Source organism: Asparagus officinalis, chromosome 3 (genome assembly GCF_001876935.1).
Source record: "Asparagus officinalis chromosome 3, Aspof.V1, whole genome shotgun sequence".
NCBI classification, from domain to species: Eukaryota; Viridiplantae; Streptophyta; class Magnoliopsida; order Asparagales; family Asparagaceae; genus Asparagus; species Asparagus officinalis.
The window spans coordinates 70165842-70183814 of record NC_033796.1 but is presented as its reverse complement, the minus strand read 5'-3'; the positions used below and the strand labels follow the sequence as shown (position 1 = coordinate 70183814).

General features: G+C 35.4%; 1 long non-coding RNA gene across 1 annotated transcript; it reads right to left on the bottom strand.

Moving 5' to 3' along the window:
• LOC109832329 lies at positions 14156-15329 on the bottom strand. Its single transcript, XR_002244710.1, has 3 exons — positions 15304-15329; positions 15103-15219; positions 14156-14214 (listed from the first exon to the last, which is right to left on the bottom strand). It is a non-coding gene; the product is annotated as an uncharacterized LOC109832329 (long non-coding RNA).

The following is a 17973-nucleotide window of genomic DNA, read 5'->3' as shown; positions in this document are numbered from 1 at the left end:
CTAAGTCTCACAATACACTGTATCCTCTATCTACCCGGCTGTCATCTCATCTCCTCCCAGTGTCACCTCTGTAGGAGCCTCAATGGATACAATGCTATCTGGAGTGGGTGGAGTCACATCATCCTCCACCTGCTACGATACCTCTCGAATATGGTCTTCCTCCACCTGCCGAGGAACTTGAGGCCTCATCATGTACGCCTCATTAAATGTGATATCTCTACTAATAACTATCTTCTTGTCATGTAGATCTCATAACTTGAAGCCTTTAACTCCATCTTAAAATCCCACAAAGACTGCTTTCCTCACCCTCGGATTCAGTTTACCATCACTAACATGGTAATAAGTAGGACACCTAAATATCCGAAGCGACTCATAGTCACTAGCTACTGAACCAGACCAATGCTCCAAAGGAGTCTTCCCCTATATCGCAGTGCATGACAATCTGTTCACGAGATGGCTTGCATAAACTAATGCCTCGGCCCAAAAGAATCTAGGCAATCTACTCTGCGTCATCATACACCGCACCTTCTCTAGCAATATACGGTTTAATCTCTCAACCACCCCGTTCTGTTGTGGTGTCTCTCAAACTATGAAGTGTAGCCTAATGTCGTGATCCCGATAAAACTACAAAACGGATCACTCTTATACTCTCCTCCGTTATCTGAATGTAGAGTCTTCACCTTTTTACCTGTTTACAGCTCTACTTTCTTCTTCCACTCCATAAAAATATCCAGGACCTCATATTTATGCTTCATAGGGTATAGCCAATTTCTTCTGGAGTAGTCATTAATGAAAGTGACAAAATAGTTAGCCTCACCAAGTGATGTGTTCTTGGAAGGGCCCTAAACATCTATGTAAATATAATCTAATATACCTTGGGTGTTGTAAATAGTGGTGCCAAACTTCACTCTAGTCTTCTTCCTAAGTACACAATGCTCACATAACTCCATCTTGCAGGTTTTAGCACCTTTCAATAACCCATATTTTGCCAATGACTGCAGGGACTTATCACCTGTGTGTCCTAGTCTCATGTGTTATAGAGTGGTAGTATCCTCCTCTGTAGTGATAGAAGCTGCCAGACCCCTATAACTGTCTTGTCTTTCATGTAGTATAGGTAAGTTTTCTCTAACTCCTCGTATCACCACCATAGAACCTTTTGTGACCTTCACTATAGTATCCTCTAAGGTCACCCGATAACCAGCTACCTCCAAAGTATCAAGAGAAATGATATTTTTCGTCAACTACGACACGAACCTCACTTTTTTCAACTCCCTAACCACACTGTCATGCATCCTGATTCAGACTGAACCAATACTCCAATATGGCATACATGGTCATTTTCCATAAGCACGACATCCCCTTTTTCCAGCTCCTCAAAGCTAGAGAACCTATCTCTCCTAGGGAAAATATGATATGTGGCTCCCGGATCCAACATTCATTCCGTAGAGTCGGCATAGCAAACCAACGGTAGTGCAGAGCACGAATAGCTCGAAGAATCTGACTCTGAATGTTTATCAATAGCTTTTGTAATATTCACTACTGAAGTTTGTACAGCTTTTTCCTTGTTCTTCCCAGCTTTGTCCTTCCACTTTGGGCAGTCAATCTTCCAGTATCCTTCTTCTTTACAATAACGACATTAATTCTTACCAACACTCTTATGGCCTCCCCTATTCTTCGATTTTGAGTGGTTGAACTGGTGGCGGTTTAGATCACGGCCTCGAACTGCTAATGCATCTCCCGATGTCTTCTCGGAGGGTTCGCCATCACTCTTCCTTAGCTCATAATTCACCAACGCCGAGGTTATCTCCTTGTAGCTAACAGTAGTTTCTCCATTAATCATAGTGAGAACGAACGTACCATAATCATCCTTTGGTAATGAACACAAAAGTAGCATCGTCTTTTCTTTATCCTCAGCCATGATATCCACATTAAACATATCTGAAAGTAGCTTCGTGAAATTGTTGACATTCTCCCTGATAGAAACTCCCCTCTTCATCTTGAACTGGTAAAACTTCTTCTTCAAGTGAAGTCGATTCTCAATGCTCTTCGTAAGATACTTCTCATTGAGTGTTTCTCACATTCTCTTCGTCGACGTCTCGTTCATCACGTCATAAATAAGATCCAACGTCAAGCATGACCGAATAACTCCACAAGCCCTATTATTCATCTTCTTTCAAACATTGTCCTCCATATCAGCGGGTTTTTCTTGTAATTTAAGAGTCTCCTCCAAATTCTATGTATTCAACGCATCCATCATCTAGCACCTCCACAAATCAAAATTGATCTTGTCGTCGAACTTTGGAATATCAATCTTAGTGTTATTGATGCTCAGACTCTGTATCACCTTAGTAAGAGACGAACCTGATGTGTTTGCTTCTCTCATGTTGTCGATCTAACTCTTCAAATAGGAATCTTTTACCGAATCCTTCGAACAAGCCTCAAGCCAAACCTAAAGCTCTGATACCACTTGTTGTGCGCGGCGGAATCTCGAAACCACACGAACAAGAGCGAGATAAATCACAATCAATAAGCCAAATACAATACCACAGTAAGATAAATAAATTTTACGTAGTTTGGCAAGTTGCCTACGTCCACGGGGCAAGGAGGGGGGAGTTATTACTATTAGAAATCAATAGAATATAAATAGGGTTACAAATCTCACCAAATAAACCCTAAAACAAAGCCTCTAGATCTCCAATAAATCTCCTACTTTTGGATGCAATAATTCACTCTCAAAAACTGCTCAAAATGTCATTACTTAACCCTAATTAATTAGGATTAGACTTATATATCAATTCAGAAATGAAACGGGTTGAAAACAAAAACTCAGCTTAGACCCGACTCGCGGTCCACTGCCGCCATGGGCGGTCGACCGCAAAAATGACAGAAACTTTCCTTAGTCTCTGGACTTTTGGCGGTCGACCGTCGCGCCAAGCACGGTCATCCGCGACCTGATACTGAACAGAATTCATCCTCGTGCACATTGGCGGTGGACTGCCGCGTCACACGCGGTCGACCGCACAACACACAAACATGTTCCTTCGTCTTTTCCTTCGGTCTTCGTCGCCATTTCTTCAGGCACTGTACTCGTTCATGAAATTCAGCGAGTTCGAGCTCGTCTTCAACAATTAACTTGGCTTTATCTTGTTAATTAAGAAGAAGAAGAAAGGATGGAAAACTAATGGATAATTGTTTCTCATCTCTATTAGAAGAGGAAAGCAAACTATGTGTTAGTGACTTTTTTTAGATGAAAGCAAGAGCTGTTGTACAAAATCGCAAGCGTTGTAGCATGCGTCTTATTAGGTGAAGCATACATGGGTCTGCGTAGGCTGTGGATTTAGCTTGATCTGTGAGAAGGGATCTTTTGAACCTACAACCCGTGCACAGTGGCGTAGCCACATGGTACTTGCCCTGGGCAGCTGCCCAGGGCAAGAAAAATTGTGTTCTTGGGGGAGGGGGATACTACAAAAAGCTAAGCTAAAAAAAAGAGAAAGAAATAGTAAAGGACGTGCTAGTGAACTATAGAAAGCGAGATTGCAATCCTTTCTACTTCTATTTTGTCATTACATAAGTTGACAAGCCACGTTTTGGATTTTTTGTTTCATAAACTAGTAGTTTTATTCATCATATGCTACTTTATTCATATGCATCAAGTGAGTGAGCATTGCCACACGCATCACTAGAATATGTCACATGTTACTTACATTATTTCAATTTTTAACTTCACTAATTGTGAAATTTCCATACCCTTTAAATAATTATATTCTAGATATAGTTTCATGCTCCACCTAGGACAACAAAGTGAAATCGGGGAGCCCCGTCGTCGACTTCTGGAGGCCCGTCGTCGACTCCGATGAGAGGAGCCCCTCGACGGCCACGGCCGAGCTCGAGGAGCTTCTCATTGCTTCCCCGCTCAAAGCTAGGTTTTGTGCCGACTTCGACGACGGAGGAGCAGGAGGATGAGACATCTCCTTCGCTGATGTTTGCGCCTTGGGATTCATCGCCAGCCAAGCTTATTTTTTCGCCCAGGGCAAAAAAATATCCTGGCTACGCCACTGCCCGTGCAGGCGCAACAAACGAAAACACAGAAGCACACAGGTGGGCGGCAAGAAGCACTGAGTGGGTTATAGACAGAGGACCCTTGCAAATAAAATAAAGCTTTCGACTTCATACTCATGAAGCAAGGGCAATATTGTCATTTTCTTCCTAAGAAGGTCGGAGATGACAGATGAAAACTCAAGCATGTCATATACGCTCCTTTCATATATAGAGAGTGATGACAAGTCAAACCCAAAGCCTCATCTTATTAGGTAAAGGATTTGGATTTGGGTCAAAAAACTTGTTGGTTTCGGATTCAAAATCCAACCCAAATCCAACTCTAATCTAATTAATCTTCTTCATTGAGATTATCTAGGGTTTCTGCAAGTGGGGCAGCCGCCATAGGTTAAACACTTAACAGTAGCGGTGTGCCGTGGCGACGGAGTGTCGACGCGGCGGCTGTGCTGGGCCTCAAGTTGGCTTGTGCGTCCGACGGCCGAATGCACTGGAAATTTTCTCCTTTTTTCAGTCGAATTGAAATAAAATCCCACCGCTCCTCGGATGGGTTATCGTTGTAGCGTTAGCGCTGTGTGTTGCCGGTGTACCATGGGCCATCTACAGTGATGATGATGATTTCATTGTAACCACAAAACTCTAGTTTTGAAATCAAACATCATGATCTTATCATATATTGAGTACTTTAATCCGACTAATCATATTCAATGAAACAAGACGCGAACAGTTAACATCAAGACCCTCTTTATGATCCAATTAAAGATACAAGTTTAACAGATTAAACTTTACACAACAAACCCTATTAATTATGATCTAATCATATAATAAATCTATATATTAAATCAAATCAACATGTGAAAAGCAAACCCTAATTATATAAATATGATTTAATTGCAAACTATTGTTCTGATACAATCTGTTGGGAATACGACATACAACATGACGACATATGCATATCGTGATAATTAATCAAAATTAATAAAAATTAGGAGAATACCTGGAACACTTTATGATTCTCCATAATTCCATCTTCAAAGATCTATCTAAAAATTGCGAAGCTTTCTCAAGAAAAAAATCATTCAATTGAAATTCATATGTCACTAAAGAGGAGCAATACTAAGAGATAAGTTCATAAAATTTCTATTCTTTTGCTTTTGTAATGATTTTCTCTTATCTTCATAAGGCTATATATGACCTTACATATAGGATTCGGCTAGCCTTATGGATAATAAATTCTAAATATTTTAGAATTATTTAAAAACTCAATCGATAATAATTAAGGATAGAATAAAGTTGTATTGCATTTGTACCTCTCCTAATGTCATTAGCGAGACCAATTGAGTCCTATATCAAGAACCAATTATTAATTACATTAATAATTTAATTTAACAATCAAACCTATATCCGATCAATTGTCATAAAAGCTCTTCCATAATATGCAATTAGTTATTTATAAATAATATCTTATATTAATCCCCTCCAATTATGTTAGGCAACTCTTTTGAGTAGTACAATTCATCTATTTGCTCATGTCTAAATCATAATCCCCATGAACATAAATAAAATCATTCTGAAACATAAAAATATTTTGTTTTTTATAATAAAATGAATTTGAAAAATATTTTCAAAATCCACCCATCGTGGGAATTTAATAACTTCATAGGTGTGCATAATAAATTAATTCATTATAATAAGCACATCAAATCCTATCTAGACATCCATCATTTCCTTAAATGAAATCCAGCAACCTAGCTAGTATTTTAGGTTGTATAACACTTGTTAAACATGTTTAACCATCGCGTGAAAACATACTAAATTATGAAATTAGAAAATGACAATATCATCAAGTCAAAGGAAGCATGTAATAATTTAAATTCTCTATCACTTATGTGACTAGTCACAGAGAATCCAAATGCAATCTAGTGTTACACACATCACAATGTGTGCTTATGACATACACCCGAGAAATCCTCATTCCTGGTGGTTGAGATCCACCACCACATCTCACATGCCAATATCATAAATAATAACCTGTTATAACAAAGTTATCTTTTACTAGATATAGGTTAAGCACATGTTTAAGAAATCTCTAAGTTACATCATATCTCTAAGCCAGTGGCCATCACAGTGCATGATCTAATCAAATAATTTCTAAAGATAATATAATAATTATATAAAAGATAAGCAAATTAAATGTGCATTAAATAATCTACGAATATTTCATGAATATTACATAAAATGTATTGAATGTTCAAGATCATTCTATTACTACTCTACAAAAACATCACCAAAACCCAAAATTATCATCCAACAACATCCTTGGCTACTCTAATAATCTGCAAGAAAAATATATATTTCTTTTACTAAAAGAAAAGAAAAATATATTGAAGTTTTTTCCACCATGGTGGTCAGAGTGACACTAGAAAGTATCAAGTAGACCCACATCCTTGGTATTAACTAGTTGGATTGCACATGCAATGCACGTGGTTATTTTTTCAATTTTTGTTTTAAATTTTTAATTTTATTTATAATTTTTTGTTAAAAAGTTATGTAATTTAAGTAATTGATAAAACATATAGACATATCTAAACATTATTGTATTTAACTGATTGTACTTCTGAGTTGATGTTGGACCATTCAATGGTTTTGGAGAACAATCTCCTGATTGCACTGATGCATGCATTTCTAGTCTGGTCTTGTCCAATAAATTTATAGGAGCTACATTTGTTTATCTTTTCTTCTTGTTTTTTTGAAAGCTCAATGGCTTACATCATAGAAACTTTCACAAACAAAGTAAGAAGTCCCCAAAATGAAAAAAAATTGCTTGTTAGAGGGAATATTCTTGTGTTTTTCATCAAGCAAGTTATTGTCTTATTGATCACACAGAAACTACTATTTGTTATTTTTAATTTTTCTCTCTCTCTCTCTCTCTCTCTCTCTCTCTCTCTCTCTCTCTCACCCCTCGTTTTCTTTGAGAAGATCAATCAAAGCCCTCATCCGTCATCCACCATCGCCAGGCAGCAGCCATGTCCAAGGACTGCGGCAACCACAAGCGAGAGATCCTCCTCCGCAAGCTCTGCTCCCTCCTCATCCTCCTCGTCATCCTCGTCATCATCGTCATCCTCATCGTCTACCTCGTCCTCCGCCCTACCAAGCCCAAATTCTTCCTCCAAGACGCCACCGTCCTCCAATTCAACCTCTCCCAACCAACCCCCAACCTCCTCTCCTCCCAACTCCAGGTAATTACTCCAGGTAATTAATCCCCTCCATATTATTTTTTTTTACCCCAGCCAGCATGCACCACCCTATACAATCAGAATTCTTTTTTTTTAACTTTTGTCAGTTTGCTTTGCAGTAAATTAATTGCGAGAAATTCCCCTCAGATCATATCTTCACCAACACTTAGGGGGGCAGTTTGACAAACTCCTAAAATATGGACCAGGATTGATTTCGATCCTGGCCTAGTTTGGCAAACTCCTAATACATTTTTTTGCATCTTTGGCTTCTTAATTACATGTGTGCTTCAGGACTGGAAAGAAATGTCTGTAAGCCTTCATAATTGGATCTTCCTTTCTCTGTCTAGGGGTTTGCATGAAGTTATGCACTTAAATGTCTGTAAGCCTTCATAATTGGATCTTCCTTTCTCTGTCTAGGGGTTTGCATGAAGTTATGCACTTAATTCAATTCTCTTCAACTCTTCAAATACCCATAGGGGTTTGCATGAAGTTATGCACTTAATTCAATTCTCTTCAACTCTTCAAATACCCACATTATTATTTGAAGCTAAAGTTGATACTCTAATTAGATTGCTTATTTTCTGCATTAGATGCTAACAAGGATGTATGCACATAGGATGGCACAATGTTGGTCATTGGTTGGGGAACATGCGTAAAGATTGTTGCTGCTGCAATCAGAACCAATGCATCTGGAGCAAATGGAATGCAAAAGACTATTCAGCAGGCATATGTTCATTGTTTAGTTGGTTTTACTATGTGTACTCTTTATACTTGTGTAGTTTCTCCAGAATTGCTTGTAACGTGTCATCTTTTATTGTTCAGTTGATTATACAATGTGTTCTTATGATTTAGTTGTACTTAGATCAAAAATTATGAAATGTATTGTGTCTATTTATTGATCAGTTTTGATGTAATTTATTGCGACTGTATGTGAAATGTATTGTGGCTGTCATGTGAATATGTACAAGTTCATTCAAATAGAACTTGATGTGCATAATAAAGTGAAGATTGTATATAAATTAACTCTCATCTGTATATGTTAACTTTGATCTATATATGTTAACTTTCATGTGTGCATGTTAACGTTCACGTGAGCATGTTAACTCTCATCTGTATATGTTAACTTTCAGGTGTGTATGTTAACGTTCACGTGAACATGTTAACTATCAGCTGTATATGTTAACTTTCATCTGTATATGTTAACTTTCAGGTGTGCATGTTAATGTTCACGTAAGCATGTTAACTTTCATCTGTATAAGCAGCTCTTATTTGACCCTCCCAGTTATGTTTATTACAAAATTCACTTCATCTAAACTTAATAAGCTGCTTATTAAGTTTAGATGAGCATATGTAAATATAATGATTAAGCAAATAAATCACTTACTTCGGCTATTTGAGAAGAAACAACTACCAAATGAAGTTAGACTCAATATTACAAAATTCAGAAACATAAATATCTCGAGTTAACATAAAGCCGTGAAAGTTAATAGGTTTGGATGAAAGTTAACATAAAGCAGCGAAAGTTAACATTCGGTATGAAAAGTTAACATACTAGGAGGAAAGTTAGCATGTTCTGTTAAAAGTTAACATATAACTATTATAGTTAACATGTTCTGGTAAAAGTTAACATGTTCTGGTAAAAGTTAACATGGCACGTTACAAGCAATTCTGGAGAAACTACACAAGAATAAAGAGTACAAACAGTCATATTATAAAAATTAACATCTTCTTCTTTTCTCATTTTCACAATCTTATCCAAGCAATAACAAGCTTCATGTTCTTATTTATTCAACTTAAACTCTCCGGATTCCCATATTCTTTAACCTTTAACCTATGCCAGAACTCCTCCATCCACTGCAATAGGATAATGTATGTTGATGCCAAGTGAAAACCATGCAAATCCAACCTCTATCTGACGCAGCAACAACGAGGTCACAAGTAGAGGGCGGCCCCGAGTTTGGCACAGTTTGTGATTAAAAGACTTGGTCATAGCTTTTTTTAAATGCTTCTACGAAAATAAAGCAGTGAAAGTTAACAGGTTTGCATGAAAGTTAACATAAAACTGCGAAAGTTAACATATTATTATGAAAGTTAACATGTAACAGTGAAAGTTAACATATTATGATGAATGTTAACATGTCCAGAAAGAAAGTTAACATGTTATGAGGAGGGTTAACATATAATGATGAAAGTTAACATAGGAAACATGACATGTTCTTGCTGATCATGTTATTGCTGATCATGGGATTTTACAATATCATAATAACATGTACCTAAAAATCAGCAAACTTCAATCTCTAAACAAAGTTCTATATTAAAACTCGCATCAGCTGGAAATCTAAGTCTGACCCCAAAACACAAAAGTAAACACAACACGGAATTACAAGCTGCACATAACAATTCTAAAAGACCACCAACTACTCTTTGGAGGATTTGTTGATGAGGGACTTGTGGATGTGAGGGATGACTCCTCCGCCAGCAATCGTCCCCTTGATCAGCGTGTCGAGCTCCTCATCCCCTCGAATCGCCAGGTGGAGATGATGGGGGTTATCCTCTTCACCTTCAAGTCCCTCGCATGCACCCCTTTCTTGATCCCTTTGTAGGTACCTTTCGTGTAGGTTTTCTACCATCTTTGGATGTATCATTTTGACGGTTGAGTTCTTTCCACTTTGCAAGGGTTTCTGCAAGGGAATCAAGACCATCACTCCTCCTCGGTCTCTTCTTCCTACAAAAAGATCAGAACAAGTGAGTACCAATGCTAGGAAACAGTTGGATTATCATCACTCACTTAAATACACAAAACAAGTAAATGCACATTAGAGTGGGAAGCAGAGATGCAAAGAGCCATAATCATATCAAGAAATATACAACCTTGTCAACAGTTAGGCCAAAACAAAAGGCACACAAGGAAACATTTGGCAGACAAATCACACATAGCACACGGACATCAAACAAGTTGCACATGAGCTCAAGCACACTATGCAAGGACAAAAGGCCAAGTCTTCAGAAAAGATATCACACACATCAAATTATACATCTGAGTTCATTCAAATTTACATGAAGACAATGGGGCACTTAAGGAAGCATTCAGAAAACGTATCACACAAAGGAAGCAATTGGCCACACAATATCACAAAGCCTTATCACAAAGCTAATAGACAGCCCTTCACTGAGAATTTTTGTAGATCACAAGCCCAGAAAGTGTGTCAGGCCATTAGTAACTATTTAAAGTAAACACTTAACAAACCAAACCCCACCATTACTGATGTGGTTGCTGTATTGAACCATAGGTTTGCTGACAGAAAGCACAGGAAATTGTTCATACCTAAGATGACGCAATCAATCCACCATTGAGACTTGGCTTTGCTCTCCTTCCACAACGCAATCAATCCACCATTGAGACTTGGCTTTGCTCTCCTTCCACAAATCTAGGTTTATAAGGCAAACAACATAAACACCACAAATCAGAAAGCATGTGATCTAGGTTTATAAGGCAAACAACATAAACACCACAAATCAGAAAGCATGTGACGGCGTAGCGCTTGGCGAAGACGGAGGAAGGGCAGGTTAGGGTTTCGACGAGGCGAGTGGTGACGGCGTCGCGAGTGCGCTGGGTGGAAGGCCAGATGTTGAGGGAGAAGGAGGTTGATGATGGGGATTTGGGGTTGGGGCTGGGGTTAGGGTTTTGGAGCTGGGGATCCTGGGGCTTGGGCTTTGAGCGTGAGAAGAGAAGCGAGAGAAACAGGGAGGGGGAGGGGGAGGAGATTAAGAGGAGGAGGAGGAAGCCACAGAGGAGGAGGAGGGGAAGAAGAAGAAGAAGATAAGGGAAGGGGTATTTTCAGGTTTTTTTGGAATGATTTTCTGGGAAAGTGTGAAAAGGGGGATGCACAAATTGCTTTTGATTTTTGGGGTTAAAGAGTAAGGGAAAAAATGTGGGGGGCTGGGGCACATCTTCTTCTTTTTTTGGGCCTAAATACATTTTTCCCTAGAAACTTTCACAAACATAGTAAGAAGTCTCCAAAATTTAAAAAAATTTGCTTGTTAGAGGGAATATTCTTGTTTTTTTCATCAAGCAAGTTATTGTCTTATTGATCACACAGAAACTACTATTTGTTATTTTTCATTTTCCTACATGGTCATAAACAAGTTGCTTATAGCAAGTCACACAGAAACTACTATTTGTTATTTTTCATTTTCCTACATGGTCATAAACAAGTTGCTTATAGCAAGGAGATTTAAACATATGTTAGAAGCAGTATTATATGATAAGGTGCTAACGTGCAGGATGTAATCTGCTCTTTGCTACTTCTTGCTGGACAACACCTAAAACCATGCATGTGAGGATTCAGGAAAGGAGATCAGATGCATATGCATGTCTACATGGCAATTTGATATTTGAGACCACAACACACTTGTAGTAGTCAAGTCTATGGACTACAAAGGGATACGCAAAATGTATTGCAAAAGTATCAGTATAACATCATATGAATAAATTGTATTGCAAGTAATATAGTAAAAGATGGAAATATGATTTTATGTTACGGAGCTCATGTGATTTTAAATTTTGTGACATGATAAAAGAAACATATATTGTTCCAACCTTGATAAAACAACTTGTTTAGATTTATTGCTGTTTTTTTCTAAAAAAAATTCAATCGGGGGAGATAAATGTAATTTACCAGTAAAGAACATTTTGACAGAATTTAGCATGGAATGTAAAATTTAGGAGAGAAAGCAATTTGAGGGGCAAATTTAAAATTTAATGATTTGGGGACTTGACGAAAGAGCAATTTGAAGGGTAAATTTAAAAGTAAATGATTTGAGGGGTAAATTGACAAGTTCCCATGACTTAAGTGTATATATCCAAAAACCACTTTCAAAAATATACAGAAGCAATATATGTCAGATAAGTTATTTTCATAATATGCTACAAAAAAAATTCAGTAGAGTTCTTTATAAGTAAAACCAACGTTAAACATGCTCAATAGTTAATAGACTCAATATGCTACAAAAATTTTTCCCACTCACTGAAAACATAAGGCTGCAATCTAGCTTCTATTATAATAGGATATAAGCTACACATTGATATAACTTACGTTTAGGTAAAACGCTTTGTGCGAGTTCAACCTCCACAATGGTCAATGGCGACTTACCACAAGCACGATAAGGCAAAACACTTACTTTAGGCCTCGCAACTTCATCCAATAAATAAACTCGCGTACGATAGTCAGGAATATAAAAACCACATTTCAAATTAATGCTGCTACATATGAGTATTAAATTATATCCCCAAGTCCAATCGCATTTTCCATGAACATACATATTTCAATTTCATTGTTTAAAAAGTCAACGCTCAACGAGCAAATATTAATCGCTGAATCATCGAAGAAGCCCATAAAGAACAGCTGAAGTAATGAACACCAGTACAGGTTCTTGACCACCTCAACAAACCTGAGAAGATATACGGTTCCTGCGCCATTCTCAATAGTTGAATCTCATAGGAGCAACAGCCTCTAAAATAGAGCAAATGCTCGTCGCTAAATTAGAATATGCAGATCCGGCTTCAAGATTTCTTGAAATTGCAATAACACCCCTCAATTCACCAGAAGGCTGAAAGCCATTGCAAAGGAGATCCAAGAGAAGGCTGATAGCAAATACGGAGTTCTGATTGGTCTTCAAGATCTTGAGACAAACTTCTTGGATTTGATTATCAATTCCTAAAAGTTCAGTCTTGCCTTGGTACAAGCCTCGAAGATATCTCCATGGGCTTTAATTCTCATGGTTTGCTAAGATTGCTAAGATTGTATAAACTACCTCAGATTCTCGCATGGCTCGAAGGCCTCCTTGAAGTGGAGATCTTGAGATCACGAAGTACCTCTGTTACAAAATAGTAAGTGCACAAAGAATATTTGTCAGGTAAAAGCAAACAAGGTAGAATCAAAGTCAGAAACGAAAAGAAAACAGATGCAAAGCACATAATCGAGTTTGAATATTACATGTGTGTCAATTATTGAGTTTGAATATTACATGCTTTCTTAACTTGACATATCTCGTACTATATATATATTTGAGACCAGCCTTGCTTTTGGTCATGTGTGTCAATTTTCAAACGCCCGGAGCTACCCTCATAACTTAAATTCCTTCCTAGCTCATCTGATGAACAAATTTGTAAAAATGCAAAAGTAAAAACAATAAGCAATGTTTTTAATAAGTTTAAAAAACATGTTCTACAGATCACGTTTTCAACTTTCAAGAATCCAAAAACTACCCCTGACCACTTAAAATCATTTTTGACGCTTATAAAAAATCTTTTTTAATTAAACTGAGGAACAAACGTAGCAAAATTTAAAAAACAAATTTAGTAAAAACAGATGTTCCACGTACTTTTATGCAAAGTAGTTCATAATTTAAGAAGCAAAGTATAAATAGTTGTTATTGTAAAGATAATTATATACTAATACTTTCAGAACAAAACTGAATCCCACTGATAGCTAAAACCTTTTAGAGTAGTTGAAAAATAACTTGCACAATTGAAAGTCGCATCATAACTATGAAAAGTAACTTACGCAGTTGAAAACTGCAGTTGCTCCAGGTCCTACATCATAAGTAAACAGTCATTTAGACAAGTAAAATAACCACAAAGGGGAGGAGAAACACTAAAATCTACAAATGGTTCCTGAAGTAGTTACACGAGAAACAAATTCAAATATAAAATTGAAAAGAGGGTGAGAAAACAAAATGAAAATAATATATAAAAGGAGAAAATAATCCAGATTTTAATTTAGTAGGCTAGTGCAAACCTATTTGTAAATCATGCCATGGTTGAGCGCAGCAATATACTTTCTCGACATTAATGAAAGGATACGCTCATTGAGTGCAACATGAGGGAAACTCGAGTGACCACTTCCTTCTCTACCACCCATATCTGAGGTCACAAACATAAGAACGATGTTATTTTTATTGCATAACATGAGCTACTGTGGTATATAACAGACGCATTAATGCCAACTCTTAAGAATTCATTAGAAGGAAATGCTAATATTGTAGTCGTGTATTTTCCGCTACCTTCAGCAAGACACAGATAACACGAATACAACCAAACAATTGTAATATGTATGCCTTATGAATGAATGCAAAGTAATAATTGTAAACATTTTATTATATTCATGTTTACTTGCATCCTCAGAAAACATTTTCATACCAAATATGTACAGCAATCATGAGAATAGCCAAAAACAACATGCTAGCGTCAGTACATTTCTGAGAATAGTGAAATAATGCAGCTATTAGTTCAATAAACTGAGCATATAATGCAACAGTTTTATAAGGAATTTAGTAACATCTATTTTTTTATTTCTTGTCGTAACCCATAGTATGTTGGAAATTTTGAACAGTAAGGACTTTCAAGCCTCTCACTTCAACTATCTATATCCTGCCTTATAGAAGGGGGTTTGTTCTACTCCGTAAAGGCATAACCTTCATGGCAGGAAGTTAACCTTGAGTGTTTTACAAAGGTACAATTTGTCAAACAAAAAAGTAGCAACAATGAATTTCAGGCCATCAAATGCTAGAAATAAATGAAAATTGTTTGAAACTGGATTTAGCACTCCTTTAACATGAGACAAACTACATATATTTTAAAAAATTTCGTGAATAAGATATATTTCTTCAAGCATGAATAGTTTGTAGTAAAAAGGAAAAAAATTGTGATGCAATGGTTTTGTAACGCTATACAGGTTATCCCTCATTTTGTGAAACAGAACAAACTTATCTCACTTCTAGCAGAGCTGTCAATCAAAACAAATGGTCTTACAGTAGGTGGTTGAATAGGAAGAAGTTGTAATATCATCCAATCCGGACGATCATCTTTCGGTATGAAACCTAGTAGTAGGCAATCTTCATTGATTATTCTTTTAAAAACACTGAGAACCTGGCCATGTCATAAAACAGAAACAAATAAATTTGGGCTACTAAAAGAAATAATTTACAATAACAATTTTAATAAATAAGCTACCTTCTTTATAGAAAGCTATTGTTTCCTCTCAACAGGTTCAGGAAGTTGTGCTTGGTCATCATATTTCTTGCAAATGACTCATCAACAACAGTTTGTGTGCAGTATAGATAAGTAAAAAATAGTTGACATGAAAATTTAAAGTAATAAAGTGAACTATTCTCTAAATATGTATTTATATTCACATAATTGAATGTTAAATTTAAGTTAATAACTGCAATAACAATCAAAGCATGCAATAGTTATCAATAACTGCAATAACAATCAAAGCATGCAATAGTTATCAAACAACTATATGAGCATATGCGTATAAATCATGAATTGTCCTAACAAATTAAATTCATCAATTCATAATATTAAAAGCATATAAAAAAATCATTTAAAATCCTTCAACCAATTTGTAAATGTAATTAAATTAAAATTAAAAAGCATTCATGTTTTTTTTGTGGGCCCTTGATCAATCCTTCTCCACCTTTATCTTCTTTTTTGGTAAATCGAGAATTGAATCATCATCATCAATATTGATTGCGATGTCTTCTTGGATTTGGATTTCTTGTGCTATTATCTTTCCTTGTGCACGTTCATCCTTTGAGTTCTCATCCAACTTTACAATGAACTTGTATGTCTTTCCGATGTTGAGAACAAACTTTTGAAAGAATGAACTCTGATTTTTTTCTGTTTTAATGAGGAAAAAATTAAGATCTTATACATGAAAAATATTGTTTTATATGTATAAAATATAATAAAGTAAGAAGTTACCTCTTTTATATCATCCATGAATTTTTGAGCATTGCATCCTATCAAAGTTTCTGCTGCGTTAAAAAGTGTGACGCTTGCATTATCTGTTTCATCTTCCACTAAGATTTTAACAAGATACCTAAATTTTTTATTATCATTGTGCATCAGATGATATTTTTATATTTTATCTTTATATTTTTCTTTCATGAGTAATTGATAGTACTTTACCTCGGTATACTGTCTTCATTGTTTTTTTGACAATTTTTACATTTGCATAAATAGTTTTGTCTACTTTTTTATTGCAACCTTTGCATGAGTAGTACCAAGCCTCATGTCTATTTAAGATATTACTTATTTTTCCAGTAAAGCTGCCAATGAGTAGTACCAAGCCTCATGTCTATTTAAGATATTACTTATTTTTAAAAAAACCCAGCCATATTGTGCCTGTAGATTTGTAAAAATTTAGTTAGTTATAATCGTAGTTTATATATATTTAGTAAATAAAATAAAAAATTATAAAATAATTGAAAAAAATATAGTCAAAAATGATTTTTTTCAAATTTAATGTAAAAGTAATAATTGTAAATGTATTTGAAACATTAATGAAACAAGATCTATTTTTATAAGCTTGTTTTGAAAATGAAGCTCATGATTCATTAATATTTTATAGTAGGATTTTTAATATCATACCTTTGATGATTCTTGTGAAGCTTGCATAATGTCGACAATATTCATTTTCGCTGTATTTTTAAATAGCCTTGACGGAGCACCATTAGTCTTGATCTTGTCTTTTGAAAGAGCCCTGCATATAAATTTTAAAAAATTTAAATTTAAATTTATTAAGTTACCTTTTTTATTTGAATTACCATTCTCGCATGTCCTTAGCAAGTTGTATTTCAGGGTTGATACATATTGTTGATGTAATTTGCGAAGTCATGCACTTCTCCCCTGCATATATAATAGTTATAATTAGAATTTGATATTTATTGATAAATAATTTACAATTCAATAGCATATATAATAGTTATAATTAGAATTTGATATTTATTGATAAATAATTTACAATTCAATAATAAAAAATGTTACCTTTGTACAATGATATTTTAAAATCTGATAGCGCTATTATAGTTGTCTCATGCATATTTCCTTCAATAATTGAACCTTCATTGCCAGCTAAATCTCCAAATAAAATTACAGACCATGTTATCTCACTGTGTAAGAAAAGTTAGACAATTTTAGGTTAATATATTATATTTTGAATAATTATTTTATTGTGAAATAAAAGCATGCGTGTATACTCTTTGTCTACTATAATGATGTCCCGCCTTGTGTCCGCCTTATTATATCTTGTAACGTACTTGATCATAGGCTTGACATTTGCCATCATTGCAAGAACATCTGCACATAAATTTATAATAAGTTTAAAATTCATGTATAAATTTTTAAATTAAAAATAAAAGGTGTTTACAAATACTTACTTATATTCCTTGTATCCTCGTTGGAAATTGCATCTTTGATTGAGATAAAGTTATTCAATATCTTATCAAATTGAAACTCTGCTTTTGATTCTTTGATAGAAATGTTCTTAGTCAATGTCAACTCAATTGACTCATGTACATTTCCATAAAGCAGGTTTATTGGTTTGACTTCTCCATTTGAGATGTAGACAACATGATTCTTTTGAAGCATGTGCTTATACATTTCAATAGTTTCTCCAAACATAATACCTTGTATTTTTTTCCCTGCAAATATTAGTAATATTATCTCACAAATAACTAATACATTAACATTCATTTAAGCCTAAGATAAATAAGATAAGTAATAGATGATGTAAGTTATGTATAAATATAGTTTTATGTGGGAAACTTTTAACTAACCATTCTCTAGATTTTACTGAAAGGTATCAATAATCTTCAGGGCCCAAAAAAAAATTTA